The sequence below is a fragment of the Rhinatrema bivittatum genome, chromosome 3 (genome assembly GCF_901001135.1).
Source record: "Rhinatrema bivittatum chromosome 3, aRhiBiv1.1, whole genome shotgun sequence".
NCBI lineage: Eukaryota > Metazoa > Chordata > Amphibia > Gymnophiona > Rhinatrematidae > Rhinatrema > Rhinatrema bivittatum.
Window position 1 is genome coordinate 563330723 of NC_042617.1, and position 15158 is coordinate 563345880.

At 44.8% G+C, this 15158-nt stretch overlaps 1 protein-coding gene across 6 annotated transcripts in view; it reads left to right on the plus strand.

The window, feature by feature from the left end:
- MAP7 (microtubule associated protein 7) overlaps window positions 1–15158 on the plus strand; it is a 297916-nt gene that overhangs the window by 194831 nt on the left and 87927 nt on the right. The gene's annotated exons all lie outside the window — the stretch shown is intronic.

Below are 15158 nucleotides of genomic sequence, written 5' to 3' on the forward strand. Positions count from 1 at the left end.
GCCCGGTGGGGCATCAAAGCCTCCCCTTACCAATAAAGTGGTCATCACCGGTTCTAAGGAGTTGGAAGCTCCTCCAATGCCGGCAGAGACGCCGAGGCCTGCCACCCCTGTCCAGTTTTACCAGTGCCCGCACCTCTGGACAAAGGCCGCACCCAGGGAACCTATCCCTTGTTGCCTACACTGAGGATGAGAAACCATATGACCGCTGAGGGGATGATGATTTGGAGTTCTCCTCCAATTGCTCCAAGGGTCTCTCATCAGTGCCTTTTCCAGAGGAGTGAAGGAAGTCTCCGCCTGAGGACTTGACCTTTGCAGGGTTTGTGAGGTTGATGGCTGAAGCCATCCCATTTCAGCACAAAATGTTGAGATCCTCCAGTTCATGGAGCCTCCTATGGAGATTCTGGCGATCCCGGTGCACGAGATCCTTGAGGAGCTGCTTCTGAGGATATGGTAACACCCCCTCACTGTGCCTCCCATTAATAAGAAGAAGGCCAGGGTCTACCTCATCCAAAAGGCTGCCAGATTCAATAAGTCAGCTGCACCACCAGTCACTAGTGGTCGAATCTGCCCTGAAGAGGGCCAAGTGCTCTCGGACTCATTCCTCAGCGCCCTTAGGGAAGGCCTATAGAATGATGGACACTTTTGGGAGGAAGGTATTTCAGGGCACCATGCTCATTGCCCACATTGCTGCCCACCAGCTCTACATGAGCCAGTACGGGTCTTCCCAAAATGCCTAGCTGTGGTAGCAGCGGCACACCTCTGCAGGCTGGGATGATTGGCTGGTCAAGAGCACATCTCAGTCAGGGTCCATGCACTTGACAAGCCAGCTGTTGGAGTCACTAAGGTTTGTTCTCAACTACCCAAAGTTCCATCTCAGCCTGTCACTTTAGTTGGTCTTCATAGGAGCCCTGCTAGACATGGCCAAGGCCTTCCTGCCTCGCCAGAGGGCCGTCACCTTGACGATCATTGTGACAGAGATTCAACAGGGCCAGCATGTGTCAGCTTGGCACATGTTGAGGCTGTTGGGCCATATGGCCTCAACCGTCCATGTTACTTGGCATGTTTACACATGCACAGAGCCCAATGGACCCTGAGGTGGCAGTGGTGCCATGCCACTCAGAGACTCCAGGATTCCATCCGAGTCACCCTGTCTCTCTGGGACTCATTCTCCTGGTGGCGGGTGCTTTCAAATCTGGAACGGGGGAACTCTCTTCGAACTCCCAACTCAAATTGTCCTAACCACAGATGCCTCCACCCTGGGGAGAAGAGATCATGTAGATGGGCACAGCACCCATGGACTTTGATCCGCTCAGAAATGCTGTTGTCAAATCAACTTCCTGGAGGTTTGGGCAATTAGGTAAATGATATGGGCTTTTAGAAATCGGCTGTCCAACAAAGTTGTCCTGATCCAAACCGACAACCAGGTAGCCATCTGGTATGTCAACAAGCAGAGAGTTACCCATGACCCATGACCCCCCTAAAATCCTTTAATCCCCTCCAGGATCCACACCCTACACTTAACCCCCTTTCCCTCTAAGAACTTCAAACACTTCATTCAACCCTTACTTTAAAATAATGTGTCTGTTTTTATCTGCACTTATATAATTCCATATATAACCAGTGTACATACCATCTGCTCCTCAAATCCATGTATATATCTTATCCTTATGTATCTGTTCTCTCCCTCCCCCACCCCCCCTTGTTGTATCTATCCCTCCTTCCCCAAGTTATTTAGTTATCTGCTTTGTTACTGTGTTACATATTGTTCTTTGTAAAGGCCTCGCCTATATATTCCTTGTTATAAGTTACTTGTAAACCGGCACGATGTGCAAACGGTTGCCGGTATATAAAATAAAATAAATAAATAAATAAATAAAATAAAATAAAATCTTACTTCCTGTGTCAGGAAGTGGTCCAGATCTGGTCGTGAGCCCTGTCCCACGGGATAGTGCTCAGGGCCATGTATCTGGCCAGAATGGAGAAAGTGGTAGTGGACAGGCTGAGTCAAGCCTTCGGACCCCACAAGTGTTCCCTGTACCAGGGGGGTAGCGAATCAGATATTCCACCTCTGAGGGAGCTTGGACATAGACCTGTTCGCATCCCCTTGCAAAAGGAAGTTGCCTCGGTTCTGCTTCCTGTACAGGTTGGATGGTTTTTGCCTGTCACTGGGGCAAAGGTCTTCTGTATGAGTCTCTTCCAATCCCCTTAGTGGGAATTGGAAGAGACTCGTACAGAAGACCTTCACGAGGACAGGGGAAACTACGATCATCATAGCCCTCATTGGCTGAGATAGGTCTGGTTTTCACTACTTCAGGAGTTATCTTTCCAGTGACCAATCAGTCTGGGAACTTCCCCATATCTTATCACGCAAGATCAAGGCAGGCTGTGGCATCCTAACCTCCAGGCCCTGTCGTTCACAGCCTGGATGCTGAAAGGTTAATCCTACAGACACTTGATCTTTCAGAGGATGTGTCTCAAGTCCTGGTGGCCTCTAGAAAGCCTTTCACTATGGACTGAAGTGGAGGAGGTTTTCTATGTGGTGTGAGCAGAAAGCCCTAGATCTGTTCTCCTGTCCCACGCAAAAACTGCTTGATTACCTTCTAAACCTATCAGAAGCTGGCTTAAAGACCAACTCTGTTAGAGGTCATCTCAGTGGACAAGGCGCATACCACCAAGGTGTAGTTGGTACACCCAATTCTGTGCAGCCTATAGTTGTACCACTCATGTGGGGCCTGCTTCAATTGACGTCTCCCCTAAGACCTCCCGCTGTGTCTTGGGACCTCAACATGGTATTAGCTCAGCTGATGAAAGGTTCTTTTGAGCCGCTGCGCTCCTACGACCTGAAGTACCTGACCTGGAAAGTCATATTTTTGGTCGCAGTCACCTCAGCATGCAGGGTCTGCGAGCTTCAGGCCTTAATGACTTATCCACCTTACACTAAGTTTTAACATGACAGGGTGGTCTTGTGTACGCACTTTAAGTTCCTGCCTAAGGTCGTATCAGACTTCCATCTTAACCAGCCCCTCATCCTCAACATTCTTTCCCAGGCACCATTTGCACCGAGGTGAACGAGCACTGCACAGTTGGGAGTGCAAGCGAGCCTTAGCCTTATACCTGGAGCGTACAGAATTTCATAGTTAGTCCACCCAACTTTTTATTTTTTTGCTAGGAATAGGTTGGAATAAGTTGGGCTTTCCCATTGCCAAACAGACACTATTCAGTTGGCTAGGAGATTGCATCTCCTTCTGTTATGCCCAGGCAGGACTGCGTCTTGGGGGTCATGTCAAGGCTCATTCTGTCAGAGCCATTGCAGGATCAGTGGCCCACTTGTAGTAGTTCCCATGGAGAAGATTTGTAAAGCTGCAATGTGGCATTCTCTCCACACATTCACATCTCACTTTTGTCCGGATAGGGATGGCCAACGCGACAGTAGGTTTGGTCAGTCTCTCCTTCGGAATCTGTGTTAGGTGTAGAACCCAACTCTCCCCTCCTAGGGCCCATTGTTTTGGTTCAGGCTGTCTCCCACCTTTCACATCACCACTGTTGTTGTTGTGCCCATTAGCACCTGTTATAGGTGCCTGTTGGTCCCCTTTTGTGGTGGGGAGCATCCTGTAGCTAGGGATTCAACCATGTGTGAGGATTACTGTCCTACTTGTCCTCTGAGAAAGCAGAGTTGCTTACCTGCAACAGGTGTTCTCCGAGGACAACAGGATGATAGTCCTCAAGAAACTTACCCGCCACCCCATGAAGTTGGGTTTCTCCTATTTTTTATTTTAATTATAATTCTATGATACAACACTGGAGAAGGACCCCATGTAGGCGCATGGGGTAGGGCATGCTGGGCATACTCACTGTGCCTAGTCAAAGTCCTAAAATCTTTGACATAAGTTTTCCGCATTAGGGCTCCATCTGATGATGTCACCCATGTGTGAGGACTAACATCCTGCTATCTCTGGCGATCACCTGTTACAGGTATGGAACTGTGCTTTACCTAGTAACTTCATTGTATGTCCCCTGGTCTTTGTGCTTTTCAAAAGAGTAAACAGCCTTTACTCGTTCCATTCCAATCATTATTTTATAGACCTCTAGCATACCTCCCCTCAGCAGTCTCTTTTCCAAGCTGAAGAGTTCTAACATCTTTAGCCTTTCTTCAGAGGGGAATTGTTCCATCCCCTTTATCATTTTGGTCGCCCTTCTCTGTAACTTTTCTAATTCTGCTATAACTTTTTTTTAAGATAATGTGTCCAGAACTGAACACATACTCAAGATGAAATTGCACCATGGAGTGATACAGAGGCTTTAGGATATTCTCTGTTTTATTCTCCATTCCTTTCCTAATAATCCCTAGCATTCCATTTGCTTTTTTGGCTGCTGCTGCACACAGAGCAAAAGATTTTAATGAATTTTCAATGACGACACCTAGATTCTTTTCCTGAGTGGTGATTCTTAATGTGGAACCTTGTATTGTATTCCCTAAGTTCATCACTTTGCACTTGTCCACATTAAATTTCATTTGCCGTATGGATGCCCAGTCTCTCAGTTTTGAAAACTAAATAATGTTGCCTTGTTGGCATTTATTAAATGGGTGGCAGCTGCCCCTCCAGTGCGCAGCGGGTGGGCAGGCACCACCGATATGGGGTGACTGGGAAGCCCACTTACCGTGAGCAGTGCCGTTCCTTCCCTCTTCCTCTCTCCTCTCTCCCCGAACTGAGGTGCCATTCCGTCCCCGCTCTATAAGCTTACTAGGCGGGCTGGGAGGAAGGATCGAGCCTTCTTTGAACCCAGTGGGACGGGTTTTCTGGTGGCGGGTGGTTGGGGGGTTTTCCTGATGCAAGGTGGCAGTGTGGATGCCCCTCCCCTCTCCTGGCCAGTGTCATGGTGGCCACCACATGGCTGCCACATTGTACACTGGGTCTTCCTGCCGGCCTGCGCGGCCGCAAAATGACAGCGGCACTTACAGGGGGTAGGTTGATTAGCTGCTCAGCTGCCTTGGAGGCAGGTCTGCAGAGGCTTTAAACACTGCCGCTGGCGGCAATATTCCCTATTGCGATCGCTGCCTCCAGCCAACCCTTGTTCTCCCCAGCCACTGCTTCAGCCGGCAAACTTGGGTGCAGCCTCTCGCTTAGCGGCTCCCCTTGCGGAGAGGAAAAGGGGAGGAGCAGCGCTGTCCGCAGTGAGTGGGCTTTCCGGTCTCCCTGTTAATGGTGGCACCTGCTCACCTGCTGCACGCAGCTCCGGAGGGGCAGCAGCCACCCGTTTAACAGCCGACCTGCCAACATTATTTAATTTAAATTTCAATAAGTTGAGCCAGCAGGACCTGGAAGCACCTGGCAGCCACAAAAACAAGTGTGGGCTCAACTTCAGATCACAATCTTGCCATGTAAGATAAGTCTTTCAAAGCTTCCTTATGTCTTTTTATAGCCCCTTCCAAATCTCTGCAGCATGTTCCCCGCTCACTGGCATCTGCCATTATAGCTCCCACATGATCAGTGATGGATCATGAAGGGGGTTAGACATTGCTCTACCCACCTTCGGCCCCATTCCCGGTCCACTAACTCACTATTGTCTTATGAAAGAGGAGGGTTTCCTGAGTCACCACATTAATGTGGGTTTTTTGCGCAGTTTATTGCATAGAGCCTTCAGCGCGCATTGTAGCACATACCTGTACGGATATTTCTTTTGCGTGGATTTTCTGTTCTTATCTCATTTGCATACAGTCCCCTTATTACATCCTGTTGAGGCGCCTGCCTTTGCTGTGGCAAATTCAGTGGGGTCACAGCCTGGCTTCCATGCCTGATTTCCAGCAGTGACCTTAGGCTGTTTTCTATTGCAGCTGGTTCCACTGTATTTGGGGTTTTCTTCCAGGACTCCTAGTGTGCCAGCGCATAGCCATCGGCCTGGATGCGGCAGGGTGTCACACAATGCTGTGTCACACAATGCTGTTTCCTATTGTGGTTGCTCGTCATATCTCAAAAATGAGTAATAGGAGGGAGGTGTTCTGGAGTGATAATTCAGCCGTTGTGGAGGCAATTAACTCTATCTGCGAATTGCGCCCTTGTGTCAGAACTCATGCGCGAGTTTGTTATCATGCCTTAGGTTGATTGCTGAAAGGACTTGAACAGGCAACTGGAGGCTCTTCGTTGACTCTCCTTTTATATAATTATATCTTTTATTGAGTTTTTCTTCACAACAAAATGAGAAAAAAATCTCAGAAAGATTGGACTGCGCGAGAGAAAAAACAAACAAACAAAAAACCCACATCCAATTCAAGTCCTCATTAAATGGGGCACAAATAGGAAACATTTTTATTCACAATCAGCTGTCATAAACAAAATTCTATATTCCCCTATACATGTGATCTTATCACCCCTCCCATATCATAGATTTATTTATTTATTCTGCTTTTCGGTACTTCAAAGTAGATTACATTCGGGGACTGTAGGTATTTCCCTATCCCAGAGGATTTACAATCTACGGGCCTCATTTACTAAGCATTTTTCCCATAGACACAGAATGGGGGAAAAGCCTTAGTGAATCAAGCCCTAGGTTTATACCTGAGGCAACAAAGCGTAACGTAACTTGCTCAATGTCACAAGGAGTGGCAGTGGGATTTGAACCCTAGTTTTGCTGGTTCGTAGTCTAACCGCTGTTCCACTCTGGGTCACCTTCCCAGCCTTGTGGAGCACTGGAGCTGCTCTCCCAAGGTGGGGGAAAATATCTGAGGAGCAGGATAACCTACTGGGCCAGGGACACTCCCATGAAATAAATCAATGTCCACGCTAATTGTGCTCCAACATAAAAATAGTTTGCCGTGGTATCTTCAGAATAAAACATAGTGAAACAGCACAAGTAGTAATAACAAACAAAAATCACAGTTATTTTATTTATTTTTAAAATTTATATACCACTTATACTTCTAAGTGGTTTACAACAAAACATACATAATATACATAAGAATTGCAATCATAATACATTAAATAACTGAAAATTAAAATCAATGCAATAAACCAAATTTGCATAAGTCATAAAAAGACAGTTTTTAATCATAAAAAGACTTGTTTTATCAAATCCCTTCTCTTCTCAACTCAAACTGCTGCTTTCTCTTATCCCAGTTTTAATTCGGCCTACCCAGGCCCTCTTTTCCTTTCCATAATCAACAGTAGTTACTTGCAATGTCCTGATCGGCTCAAGGAAGAAATTCCTCTGGGTCTGTAGCCAGAAATCCACCAAGCCCAGCAGAGAGTCTTTACTGGCACAGTCTGCCTCCTATCTAAGAAAGTTCCACACACAGTTAAGTACAGGATTCTTTGAATCTTCAAAACAGTATTGCAAAAATCTTGTTTCCTTTCCTTCAGACTTCTTGAGACTCTGGTTAAGAATCTTTGCCTCAGAACCATAGCTAGCCTGTGGCCGATATGGCCATGGCCATAGGCGCTATCCACGATGGGGAGCCACCACACTCTCATACGATGTGGCTGAAAAATACCTTTCTTCCTCCCGATATAGCCCTTGGTCCTCAAGAGCTCTGCCGCCGGGGAGAGAAGTAGAGCATCTGTGCCTGCTCTTGGTGCCCCACCCCCCTCTTGGCCATCTTTGTAGGAGGAGACAAATGGGAACAAAAATACCAACCCTATTGCTCAGCGGAGGTGGTCTGTGTAAGGACCCCTCCCTCTGCAGCCAGGAGCAGCGAGGTCAATGGGGCTCCGAGAATAATCATCGGAAGCAGGAAGCACAAGCTGGCTCACCGGAAAACGACGCATTGGCCCGCCCTGCCCACAGCACAGCCCACGGGACCTGCCGAAGAAGCATCAGCCTTCCTCCATCCAACATTCAGGAGCAGAAGAAGCAGTGTGGCCTGTGAGGTCCTCTTCCCTCGCAGTCAGGAGCAGCAGGCTGTTGGCCCGAAGATGCAACATCGGTCTTCCTTCAAGAGCAGCAGCATGGCTTGAGGCTAGAAGGAGGAAAGATCTGGTAAGCCGTAAGGCTAAAGGGGGAGGCTGATGCTTCTGCTTCTGCTCCTGCTCCTTGTGCTTCGAGAGGGGAGAAACAGGTAAGAAAAATATAGTGTGTGTGTTTGTGTCCTTAAGCCTGTGGTAGAGAGAGACAGCCTGTGTGTGATTGATTGTGGCAGAGACTGTGGGTGGGTATTTCTGTATGCATGACTGAGCATGGCAGAGAGAGTCAACCTGTGTGTGTGTGAGAATGAACATGGCAGAGAGAGGGAGAGACAGTGTGTGTGTGTGTGTGTGTGTGTATGTATTTCTGTTATGTGATTGAGTGGCAGAGAGAGACTGTGTGACTGAGCATGGTAGAGAGAGACTGTATCCGTGTGAGATTGAGCATGGCAGAGAGAGACTGCATGTGTGTGTGATTGAGCATGGCAAAAACAGATAGCCTTTAGTGTGTGTGTGAGATTGAGCATGGCAGAGAGAAACAGCATGTTTGTACATATGTAATTGAGCATGGCAGAGAGTGGGGGGTCTATGCATATGTAATTGAGTATGTGTGTGCACGTATGTGATTGAGTGTGGCAGAGAGTGAAAATGTGTGTGAGATTGAACATGGCAGAGAACAAGTGTGTGTGTGTACATGAGATTAAGCGTGGAAGATAGTGTGTTTGTGTGTGTGTGTGTGAATGAGTGAGCGAGCATATGTACAACAACCTCTGCTCTCCCCCTGCTAATACACAACAATCTCATGGCCTTCTGGAAAACAAAAGTTATGTGGAAAGCAGGGGATTTTTGTTAGTCTTATTTTAATTTTTGAGTATTAATTGATGTTTATTGTTTTGAAATATTTTATTGGCATTTGGAAAGTTTTATGAGTTTTTAATTATTTGATGATGATTGTCAGCAGTTTTGAAATATTTCTACTTTTATTAGTATGATTTTACTACTATGATTGTTTTATATTTCTTGATTTTATTGTTTCATTCATGAAGAATGGTAATGTTTCTGTTTTTCTATTGTTGCAGTGCCTATAGAGTCTGACTTGTTGCAGTTTCCTATTCAGTTTTTGTCTGCACTTTTCTATTTATAATTTACTAGCCGTTAAGCCCGTAACAACGGGCTACATTTAAAAATTTTTTTTCAGTCCATTTCCTTCCCATTCCCTCCCCCTCATTCTCCCTCCCCTCTTCCCCCCTTCCTCCCTCTTCCTCCCTCTTCCCCCCTTCCTCCCTCTTCCTCCCTCTCCCCCCTCACTCTCTCCTCCCCCCTCCCCTCTCCTCCCCCCCTCCTCACTCTCTCCTCCCCCCTCCCTTTCCCTCACTCTCTCCTCCCCCTCACTCTCTCCTCCCTCTCCTCAGTCACTCCCCCTCTCTCAATCCCCTCCCCTTTCAGATCATCCACAACCGGCAGACGGAAGATCTCCGGGGGGGGGGGTCCCTCCCGCGCGCGGCGCCGCTACTGCTCCTCCCACTCCTGTTTCTCGCCGCCGCCGCTCCTGCTTCTCACCACCGCCGCTCCTGTGGCCCCAGCGCCATTTTTTTTTTTTCGTGCACGTTCGGCTCTGACTGACGTGCTCGCCCGCGCATGCGCGGTAGAGCTGCTCTCTACTGCGCATTTGCGGCACGTCGGTCAAGCTTCGTTTATCTAGTTAGATGGTATCTTTATTCTGTATTTGAGAGTCTGTGTTCTGCACTTATGACCGAGGTGAGGTATTCTGCTGGTATAGTTTCTCTGTAGCAATCTGTAGTAGCTTGGCTTATTTGGTTTTCCTTATAGAAGGGCGCATTGGTGTCCTAGGATCTTTCATAATATTTGCAGTGTTGTCATTTCATAGGTAGGGTTGTTACTGTTTGAATGCTGGCTGTTAGTGCTGTTTTAGTAGGAGAGGTTTATTATATTGTAATTGTAATTCAGTTTACTTATGGCTTTCTGAGGGCCAAGCCCACACGCAGTACACAACATAGGCATGATACCATATAGGTTTCAGTCATTATTTTTTCAGGGTTGGCACCATAGCAATACATGTAAATATAATATACATCATATTGCAAGTGATATTTTTACCTCGGAAGACTGTTCTTTTTTATTATTCTAAATACATAATTTTTAATTGTGTATGGGAAGGGTATGACTGGTGGTGTGGGGAGCGCAAGGTTTTAAGGGGAAGGGTGGAACTGGGAAGCAACATGCTTGGGATTTCATTTCGAAGCTCCTTTGTATGCTTTATGGTGTTGAGTTTGCACCTGCTACAGAAGCAAAGTCTATGGGTTATACATGTATGTGTTCAGGGATTCAACTGGTCCCCACATATTCAAAGAGAATCTTAGCGGGAAGTTTCCAAGCCTCTACACAAGGTACATTGGATATGTCTCATTCTGAATCCTCTGATCTGTTCATAAGCTACATCTAAAAATATTTCCATGCTCATTATTCCAACATTAGAAACCTAACTAATTGTAGATAAAATAGTTATACATTTTTAGAAAGAAATAAGGCTCATGGTTTCAGGATCTCTGTATTGGTTCTGATTGAACTGGAAGCTGAAAGGAGCCAGGGAGAAATAGCAGAATAAAAATACAAATTAAAGCCCCCTACATTTATCAGTCTCCCAGCTCCTGGTGTAGAATGTTGTGTTTAGGATGAGAGCGCACTGCCAAATGACCTGCCTAAGGCTCTGTTCTGCCTAACTCCTGCTTCTCTCCATAACCCTGAGAGAGGGTCACAGTTGAGAAACCCCAGACTAAGTATAGAGATTATAACCTTCTTCTTAAACCAAGCTCCTTGGGCCTGTAACAGGCTGTCTGTCTGTCAAGGTGTATGTATAACACCGTCTGACCTAAAGATGATCTTTGAGCACTGGAACATTCTCAATTTACTTCAGTGCAGCCTTTGCACCTTTTGCAACCTTTTTACTCTTTGCTGACTTCCCATAAGGGGAAATCTCCACTTTACCATTGCACATCCTTAGATGAGCAGACCCAAGGATCCACTGAAGAAGCTAAACTTGGGGGGGGGGGGGGAGAGGGAGGAGTAGGCCCAAAAAGCCGCTGTCAGGGAAAATGAATTTGGTGAGGAGGAAGCGGGGGCCTAAAGAAGGAGCAGGCACAGGGAGCCATAATGGAGACTGAAAATGGTGGGTGGGTGGGGGGGGGGGCAATAGGAGCGAACAGAGAGCCTTGTAGGAGGTTCCCTGCTCTAAGAAAAGAAATGCTGCAGGGCTTTGTCTTTGTGGCATTGTGGCAGCATCTCCACAGGCAACAGTCTGCTGCAACCAACACAAGACATGTGACTAACCCAATCAACCCACCGGGGCATGCCGAAGCCCCGATAGGCCAATTCATCCTGGTGATTACTTCACCCTACAGTCATTTAGCTCCATAAGAACATAAGAAATTGCCATGCTGGGTCAGACCAAGGGTTCATCAAGCCCAGCATCCTGTTTCCAACAGAGGCCAAACCAGGCCACAAGAACCTGGCAATTACCCAAACACTAAGAAGATCCCATGCTACTGATGCAATTAATAGCAGTGGCTATTCCCTAAGTAAACTTGATTAATAGCCGTTAATGGACTTCTCCTCCAAGAACTTATCCAAACCTTTTTTGAACCCAGCTACACTAACTGCACTAACCACATCCTCTGGCAACAAATTCCAGAGCTTTATTGCGCATTGAGTGAAAAAGAATTTTCTCTGTTTAGTTTTAAATGTGCCACATGCTAACTTCATGGATTGCCCCCTAGTCCTTCTATTATTCGAAAGTGTAAATAACCGATTCACATCTACTCGTTTAAGACCTCTCATGATCTTAAAGTCCTCTATCATATCCCCCCTCAGCCATATCTTCTCCAAGCTGAACAGCCCTAACCTCTTCAGCCTTTCCTCATAGGGGAGCTGTTCCATTCCCTTTATCATTTTGGTCGCCCTTCTCTGTACCTTCTCCATCGCAACTATATCTTTTTAGAGATGCCTCGACCAGAATTGTACACAGTATTCAAGGTGCGGTCTCACCATTGATGTGGAATGTGGAAGTGATGCTTGGTATTCCCAGAATTAATTAATAGGTGCAGTAATCTAGAAGGATGGGAAGTATTAGAAGAAGGATAAATGGGAGAGGTGTTTAGCCCTTCATAAGGAGTTAGTTTTGATCCTGACAGAAGCACAGGTATTGAAATGTTGATAGGATTTGAAGGACAGAATAAGCTGGTACATAGGACAGCTAAGACTAGCATACAGTTACAATGAAAAGAAGTAAATAGTTTTTATATATGCACCAGATTATCCAGTAAATTTGTTAGGCAGGGATTTGTTACAAGCCACGGAAATAGAGCTTTCTTTTGCATCAGTCTCCAAAGTTGTGCATTCAGCCAGACAGTTTGTTACTTTCACATACAGACAGGAACAGTTTCTATAGGTGCCTGTTTCAATTAAATTACACCATGCAGCGATACAGAGGTATTATGACATTTTCCGTTTTATTCACCATTCCCTTCCTAATAATTCCTAACATTCTGTTTGCTTTTTTGACTGCTGCAACACACTGAGCCCACGATTTTAAAGTATTATCCACTGTGATGCCTAGATCTTTTTCCTGGGTGGTAGCTCCTAATATGGAACCTAACATCGTGTAACTACAGCAAGGGTTATTTTTCCCTATATGCAACACCTTGCAGTTGTCCACATTAAATTTCATCTGCCATTTGGATGCCCAATCTTCCAATCTTGCAAGGTCCTCCTGTAATGTATCCCAATCCAGACTCCAGTAACCTAGCTACATGCCACTGAATTTCACAGGATAGCGTCAAACTTCGACCTTAATTGATCAATTGCCCTTCCAATATTTTTCACTAGGCCCCATGTCCATTAAAGTGAAGCAGCAGTCAATACTTTGGAATGCAAAAGAGTTCTGCCACCGGTTTAGAGTAGTTTCAAGCCCCAAAAAAGTCTGCTGTCTTTTTTGTTTCTTTTAACCCCAATAGAACTGGCAGTATGATGATAAAACACACCATTTCAATTGGGAAGCAGACTGCATCTTTCTTTTCTGCCTGGGCAGAACTGATGTTAGAAAGGCATGTTAAGACCCACCGTGTTAGGACAATGGTAGCATTGGTTTCTGATGTAAAAGTGACCTCCCTTAAGGAGATTTGCAAGATTGTGATCTGAAGTTGAGCCCACACTTGTCTGGACAGGGCCACCTATTGGGATGGCAGGCCTTTTTCCATAGTCTTTTTTGAAGGATAGATCTCAACTCCTTCTCACCTGGGCCCATTGTTATGGTTTTGAGTTGTCTATGTTCTTTAAAAAGAAAAAAAATGAAAGAAGGGATCTTCCCAACAAAAAATGTTTCTCACCCATTGACTACAGTTGTCATGCTCCTCCGTTTTAATTGAAAACAACCTTTAGTTAAGGGAGTCACATACTCGCCCTCCTCCCCTTGGTGATTATTCTCTACCTTCTGCAAGCTTGACTATTCTGTAACTAAGAGCTTGTGTCCCGCACAGTTGAGACTTTTAGTCTTTACTGGAAAGCTCTGGAAATATTTTTCTGCTAAATGCCACAGAGTCATGTGAGCAGCTTATGTGACTGGGGCCTTTTGCCTTCAATGAGTACCTGATACAGATAAGCAACTTTGCTTTACTGGACCAACAAAAAAAATTATGTAGTACAGGTACTTTCGATAACATTTCATTTATCACATTCCTTCTTCAGATGAAGAAGAGCAAGCAATCCATTTGAAGAAGGGACCTATTTGATCTCAAAAGCTCCTACATCTTTTTTTTTTGTTCAATAAAATGATGAAAATATAATTTTAAAAATCTTAATTTCAAAAACATTTTTTTCCATTGTAAAATTTGTTTCTGTACACCACACCATGAATTTAGCACCGTTATCTTTGATTGCTCATATTGAAATTAGAAATGGTTTAATTAAATTTGTACATGATCCCTGATTTTCTACCATACAAATTGCCTTCTTAGTTTTGTTAGCAGTTGTTGCTAAAGTATTCACAAAAATTCACAGATCAGACAGTATCACCTAGAAACAGGTAAAACTGCCACTTGAAAAAACGTGTTTAGGTAAGGTATCAGGATAATTTGCACTTCTGTTTGTCAGGCTACTTTACTTCCTTTACTGCTGGTGGCTCTGGTTTCTCCAGAGCAAAACTAATGCTTTGCTATCTCCTTTTGGAAATTTGCCTGCTGAAAGTTATCTTGGTTTGCGTATTGGTAAATGCAGATATAACCTCTATTTTTAAGAGGGCCTTTGGAGATGTCACATTATCAAAAAGATCTTTTGTACTGTGCTGCATGATATAGCTCATATGTGTTTGGTTTACTAGTTAAGTCACTTTTTTACATATTGATACTTTATACTAAAAATAAAAATTGGTTTTTGGGTGAATCTTGTAGGAGCTACCACCATTAAACTCATGTCTCCTATTGTCTTACATCACTTCTGAAAGAAACATCCAAAGTTTTTCAGCCTTTGCAGCTGCATTTCAGTTTCATATTTTCACCGTCATGCCACTTGAAAGAAATTCACAGAAGAAACTTAAATGCAGAGCACCCTAGCTCAATGGAAGAGCATAAGGTTCCTAGTATGATCCCCAAGTTGTGTCTTCCGCATCCCAGATCAACTAGAGCTGGGAGATGCAAAGAGAGCATTTATGGCCTCTGGGGAGGTAGTCACAGTTGTTAAGCCTGACATGTGGTCTTATTTAGAACCCATGATAAATGTTTCTGGAAGGAGGCTTGGTACACGGCTTCTAGGAACAGAGAGAAGGTGGGCCTATTAAAATAGGGAAAACATTTCCAGGTAGTTGTAAATGAAGGCTGATTGTGCCAGAATTCAGTTGAGTTGGAAGAAAAGTGGAACTGTCGGCTCAAAAAATAAAAAAAGGTAGAATGGTAAGATATGTATAAAGATTAAAATTGTATGCTTTGATTTATGACAATTTTTTAAATCTACTGTGACAGTACCATTTCATTAATGACATAAAAACAAATTATTTTTTTCTGCTGCATGAGATGGCTGTTAAGTACCATTATTCTAAATTGGCAGAAAGCATGATTTGGTTGTGATTGTTTCAAAACCTTTTGTAAATTTCATCCAGGAATGACAGAGTACCTTTAATGCATGATATGAATTTGTAAATTTGATGTGAAGGAATTTAATTATGCTGTTCTGCTACGCACTTTTTTAAAACTATAT